This window comes from Pristiophorus japonicus, chromosome 12 (genome assembly GCF_044704955.1).
Source record: "Pristiophorus japonicus isolate sPriJap1 chromosome 12, sPriJap1.hap1, whole genome shotgun sequence".
Classification (NCBI taxonomy): domain Eukaryota; kingdom Metazoa; phylum Chordata; class Chondrichthyes; family Pristiophoridae; genus Pristiophorus; species Pristiophorus japonicus.
In genome coordinates, this window is record NC_091988.1 from 53,353,971 (window position 1) to 53,360,508 (window position 6,538).

Below are 6,538 nucleotides of genomic sequence, written 5' to 3' on the forward strand. Positions count from 1 at the left end.
CTTTGCAACTACCTTGCTTAAATCGGCACTGCTGGTGCCGATTTCCCCCACAACGCCAACACGGAGAAGTCGGATACATTCCCGCTGGCGGACTTTGGGCAGCCACAGGTTTCGCGAACGCAGCCGGATAGGCCCTGCCATGGGCCGCTCTGCCAAATGCCAAATCAATCGTATTTACAGTACTTGCCGAGGTTCGGTTCTTCACCGCTATTTGCTATAGACTTCTGTCCGTCGTCAAAAATGATTGAGCGATCCGGATGGCCCTGTTTAAATCCAACTCCTCCACCGCCAGAAGTTTGCGCAGGATCACCTCGAAGTTGATACCGAAAACAAAGACGTCCCGCAGCATGTCTGCCAACACCGTCCCGAACTTGCACGGTCCCGCTAGACGTCTCAGGTCGGCAACAAATTCCGGCGCACTCTGGCCCTCCAATCGAACGTGTGTATAAAACCTGTATCTCGAGATGATGATGCTGTCGTCTGGCTTGAGGTGCTCCTGTACCAATGTACACAATATTGTGTTCCTAACGAGGCTGAGGCTGCACACAGGGAGGTTAAAGTAACAGTGACCTCAGTCTTTAATAAGACACTCTAGAGTGAAAACCTTAGGGCCTTAGGGGCCGGCTTATATTCAGTGCTCCCAAGGGATGCTGGGATCCCCTGGGACTTCAGGGGATGAGCTCCCTGGTGGCAGAACATGGGAGTGCATGCTTTACAGATACACAACATCACTCCCCTGCCTCCAAAGTTAAAGTGAAAACTATTTACAAGGTGAGGCGGTCGGGAGCCTTTCTTTCCCTGGTGGACCCCCTCGGTACAAATGTCTGTTCTGGTGCGTTGGCTGTGCCCTCACTGGGCTGGCGTGTTGTTGGCCCTGCAGGGCTGCTGGGTGAACCTGGCCTTGCTGAGCTGTTGGGCGTGATGGGTTCGATTTCCTGGTCCGGCGTGGTGTCGTTGATCCTTTGGGTGTATGTTGTGGGCTCGAAAAAGGTAGTGTCTGCTGTGGGTTGCTCAGGGCAATCTGTGAACCGCAGCCTCGTTTGGTCCAGGTGGTTTCTGCAAATTTGTCCATTGTCTAGTTTGAATACAAACACCCTATTCCCTTCTTTAGCTATCACCGTGCCAGCAATCCACTTGGGACCATGTCCATAGTTTAGCACATACACAGGGTCATTCAGATCAATTTCCCGTGACACAGTGGCACGACCATCGTTTACATTTTGTTGCTGCCGCCTGCTCTCTACCTGATCATGCAGGTTGGGGTGAACCAACGAGAGTCTGGTTTTAAGTGTCCTTTTCATGAGTAGCTCAGCCGGGGGCACCCCTGTGAGTGAGTGGGATCTCGTGCGGTAGCTGAGCAGTACTCGGGACAGGCAGGTTTGGAGTGAGCTTTCTGTGACTCGTTTAAGGCTCTGTTTGATGGTTTGTACTGCCCGCTCTGCCTGCCCATTGGAGGCTGGTTTAAACAGGGCCGAGGTGACATGTTTGATCCCATTGCGGGTCCTGAATTCTTTAAATTCGTCACTGGTGAAACATGGCCCATTGTCACTCACCAGTATGTCAGGCAGGCCGTGGGTGGCAAACATGGCCCTCAGGCTTTCAATGGTGGCGGTGGCGGTGCTTCCCGACATTATTTCACATTCAATCCATTTTGAAAAAGCATCCACCACCACCAGGAACATTTTACCGAGAAACGGGCCCACATAGTCGACATGGATCCTCGACCATGGTCTGGAGGGCCAGGACCACAAACTTAGTGGTGCCTCTCTGGGCGTGTTGCTCAACGCTGCATTGCCGTACACAGGACTCTAAGTCAGAGTCGATACCGGGCCATCACACGTGGGATCTGCCTATCGCTTTCATCATTACTATACCCGGGTGTGTGCTGTGGAGATCCGAGATGAACATCTCCCTGCCCTTTTTTGGTAGCACTACGTGGTTACTCCACAACAGGCAGTCTGCCTGAATGGACGGCTCGTCCTTTCGCCGCTGGAACAGCTTGATTGGCTCTTGCATTTCAACGGGGATGCTGGCCCAGCTCCCATGCAGTACACAGTTTTTTTACTAGGGACAGCAGAGGATCTTGGCTGGTCCAAGTCTGAATCTGGCGGGCCATGACAGGTGATTTATAATTTTCAAACGCTTCCATGACCATCAACAAGTCTGCGGGCTGCGCCACCATCAACAAGTTTGCAGGCTGCGCCATTTCCACCCCAATGGGCAATGCTAGCCGACTGAGAGCATCCGCACAGTTCTCGGTGCCTGGCCTGTGGCGAATGGTATAGTTATACGCTGATAGTGCGAGTGCCCACCTTTGTATGTGGGCTGAGGCATTAGTATTTATCCCCTTGTTTCAGTGAACAGGAATGTGAGGGGCTTGTGATCGGATTCCAGCTCAAATTTGAGGCCAAACAGGTACTGATGCATTTTCTTTATCTCAAACACACACGCTAATGCCTCTTTCTCAATCATGCTGTAGGCCCTCTCGGCCTTAGACAAGCTCCTGGAAGCATAGGCGACAGTTTGCAACTTCCCCACAACGTTAACTTGTTGGAATACACGCCCGACTCCATACGACGATGTGTCACATGCTAGCACAAGTCTTTTACACGGGTTATACAATACAAGCAGCTTGTTGGAGCATAAAATGTTTCTGGCTTTCTCAAAAGCAATTACTTGTTTTTTTCCCCATACCCAGTTCTCACCTTTGCGCAATAACACATGTAGGGGCTCGAAAAGGGTGCTTAACCCTGGTAGAAAGTTACCAAAATAGTTGAGGAGTCCCAGGAATGACCGCAGCTCCGTGACGTCCTGTGGCCTGGGCGCGTTCCTGATAGCCTCTGTCTTGGCGTCTGTGGGCCGAATGTCATCCGCCACAATCTTTCTCCCCAAAAACTCCACTTCTGTTGCCATGAAGACGCATTTCGACCTCTTCAGCTGCAGCCCTACGTGATCCAGTCGCTGGAGGACCCCCTCCAGGTTTTGTAGGTGCTTGACGGTGTCCCGACCCGTCACCAATATGTCGTCCTGAAAAACCACTGTGCGTGGCACCAACTTGAGTAGGCTCTCCATGTTTCTCTGGAAGATTGCTGCAGCCGACCAAATTCCAAATGGGCATCTGTTGTAGATGAACAGTCCCTTCTGTGTGTTGATGCAGGTGAGGCCCTTCGAAGACTCCTCCAGCTCCTGCCTCATGTAGGTCGAAGTCAGGTCAAGCTTGGTGGGCGTCTTGCCTCCTGCCAGCGTCGCAAATAAGTCGTCTGCCTTAGGTGGCAGGTATTGGTCTTGTAGCGAGAAACGATTAATAGTTACTTTATAATCGCCGCAAATCCTGACCGTGCCATCACTTTTGAGTACTGGAACAATCGGGCTGGCCCACTCGCTGAATTCCACTGGGGAGATGATGCCCTCGCGTTGCAGCCTGTCCAGCTCGATTTCCATTCTCTCCCTCATCATGTGAGGTACCGCTCGCGCCTTGTGGTGAATGGGTCGTGCCTCTGGGACCAAGTGGATCCGCACCTTCGCTCCGGAAAAGTTTCCAATGCCTGGCTCAAAAAGGGAAGGAAATTTGTTAAGAACCTGGGTACATGAGGCCTCATCAACATGTGATAGTGCTCGGATGTCATCTCAGTTCCAGTGGATTTGGCCCAGCCAGCTCCTTCCAAGCAGAGTGGGGCCATCGCCCGGGACAATCCAGAGTGGCAGTTCGTGCACCGTGCCCTTGTAGGTGACCTTGACCATGGCGCTGCCCAGGACAGTGATAAGCTCTTTGGTGTACGTCCTCAGTTTCGTGTGGATGGGTCTCAGGGCTGGTCTGAATGACTTGGTTTTTTTTTGTTTTTTTTTGAATGCCTTGTTTTTTTTTTGAAATTCGTAGCCAATCGTTCCAATTCTTTGTCAAATCACAAACGCCAGAGGTCACCTTGCACACGCCAAGGATCACTCTGCGCCAATGCTCTTAGCCAAAAGGCCTAGAGCCACTGCACCGTTCCTGGAAGTACTGCAATACCAGGTTCGTGCCATGGAGGTGGATAGGTCAGGTCCCCCACACACCTCCGTGGAGGTGGATGGGTCAAGCCACCCCACCCACCTCCTGTTTCCAAAAAAGCAAGCATATACCTTCCTGATCCAGGGAGAACCACCCGGAGGTCATGGTGGCTGGTCAGGTCAGTTACGCATGATCTTAGCCAAAAGGCCGAGAAGCGCCTTGTTTTTTTTTTGAAATTCGTAGCCAATCGTTCCAATTTTTTGTCAAATCACAAACGCCAGAGGTCACCTTGCACACGCCAAGGATCACTCTGCGCCAATGCTCTTAGCCAAAAGGCCTAGAGCCACTGCACCGTTCCTGGAAGTACTGCAATACCAGGTTCGTGCCATGGAGGTGGATGGGTCAGGTCCCCCACACACCTCCGTGGAGGTGGATGGGTCAAGCCACCCCACCCACCTCCTGTTTCCAAAAAAGCAAGCATATACCTTCCTGATCCAGGGAGAACCACCCGGAGGTCATGGTGGCTACTCCCCTGTCAGGTCAGTTACGCATGATCTTAGCCAAAAGGCCGAGAAGCGCCTTGTTTTTTTTTTTTTTTTTTAATTCGTAGCCAATCGTTCCAATTCTTTGTCAAATCACAAACGCCAGAGGTCACCTTGCACATGCCAAGGATCACTCTGCGCCAATGCTCTTAGCCAAAAGGCCTAGAGCCACTGCACCGTTCCTGGAAGTACTGCAATACCAGGTTCGTGCCATGGAGGTGGATGGGTCAGGTCCCCCACACACCTCCGTGGAGGTGGATGGGTCAAACCACCCCACCCACCTCCTGTTTCCAAAAATGCAAGCATATACCTTCCTGACCAGGGAGAAACCACCCGGAGGTCATGGTGGCTGGTCAGGTTAGTTATGCAGATCTTAGCCAAAAGGCCGAGAAGCGCCTTGTTGCACCACAGTCTCTCAAACATCTTTTTAACTCATGATGGATTGGCTAGCGCCAGTGTTCAGTTCCATGGCTACGGGTAAGCCATTCAATTTTACGTTTAGCATTATAGGTGGACATTTCGTCAAAAATGTGTGCACCCCATGTACTTTAGCATCTGCCTCCTCTCTCTGAGGCTCAAAATTGCTTTGATCCACCATGGACCGATCTTCCTCTGCCACGTGGTAGTTAGCAGGTTTTGCATAGCTTGCAGCTCATTTTCAAGCTCGTTGGAGGTGCCCCATTGTTCCACAGCTCTTGCAAACATACTCTTTGAAGCGGCAAGAATAGGCTGAATGGAAGCCTCCACAACGCCAACAAGGTGTGAATTGCCTTGCATTCATCCTTTGTTGGGGACTCTGAGTCATCTGGGTCACCTGAGGCCTGCTGGCGGTTGCAGACTCATGGGTTCTGCCCTGTACATTTCTGCTCGCAAACACAGTTCCAGTTCATTTATGAACATTGCTAGCACTTGTGTGCTGAGAGATTTGTTTGGTGTTATCACTGGTGGGCATAAACTCCTGTGCTATCGCAATGGCCTTACTGAGGGCCGGTGTCTCTACAATCAAAAGTTTTCGTAGGATGGTCTCGTGGCCAATGCCCAGTATAAAAAAGTCTCTGAGCATTTGCTCCAGGTAGCCCTCAAACTCACATTGTCCTGCAAGTCGCCTTGGCTCGGCGACATAGCTCACCATTTCCTGACCTTCAGCTGGCACGTGTAGAACTGATACCTCGCCATCAGCACGCTCTCCCTCGGGTTAATATGCTTCCGAACCAGTGTACACAGCTCCTCATACGACTTATCTGTGGGTTTCACCAGAGCCAGAAGATTCTTCATGAGACTGTAGGTCGGTGCCCAGCAGACTGTGAGGAGGACCGCTCTCCTTTTTTCAGCACTTCCTTCTCCGTCCAGCTCGGTGGCTACAAAGTACTGGTCTAGCTGTTCGACATAAGCTTCCCAGTCCTCACCCTCCGAGAACTTCTCCAGGATGCCCACAGTTTGCTGCATCTTTGCATTGGATTCGTATTTTCGTCGCCAGTTATTGTGTTCCTAACACAGATGAGGCTGCACACAGGGAGGTTAAAGTAACCGTGACCTCAGTCTTTAATAAGTCATTCGAGAGTGAGGAACAGGCCTTAGGGGCCGGCTTATATACAGTGCTCCCAAGGGATGCTGGGGTCCCTTGGGACTTCAGGGGATGAACTCCCTGGTGGCGGAACATGGGAGTGCATGCTTTACAGATACACAACACGCAACTCCTCGTATGTTTTCTCTGTTGGATCACTAGGCATGAGGTGATTCTTTATCAGACCGTAGATCTTTGAACCGCACACAGTGAGGAACACGGCCCGGCACCGATCTGCATCGTCGACCCCCTTCATTTTGTTTGCCACGAAGTACTGGTTCAAACGGCTCACAAAGTCTGCCCAATCTTCTCCCTCCACGAATTGCTCTAAAAATTCAATCGTGTTCATTTTGCAAACAAAGGTTCTTGTATTCTCGTCGGCAAATGTTATGTATCAATAAAGGTTCAAACTGAGTACTGTTTAATTAAGCAAGCTACAACCTT

General features: G+C 51.1%; 3 pseudogenes; all 3 read right to left on the minus strand.

Annotated features, from left to right (window-relative positions):
• Nucleotides 1–3,975: 3,975 nt before the first annotated feature.
• On the minus strand, nt 3,976–4,207 carry LOC139277768 (U2 spliceosomal RNA; annotated as a pseudogene).
• Nucleotides 4,208–4,329: 122 nt separating this feature from the next.
• On the minus strand, nt 4,330–4,568 carry LOC139277795 (U2 spliceosomal RNA; annotated as a pseudogene).
• Nucleotides 4,569–4,696: 128 nt separating this feature from the next.
• LOC139277822 (U2 spliceosomal RNA) lies at nt 4,697–4,927 on the minus strand (annotated as a pseudogene).
• Nucleotides 4,928–6,538: the final 1,611 nt, after the last annotated feature.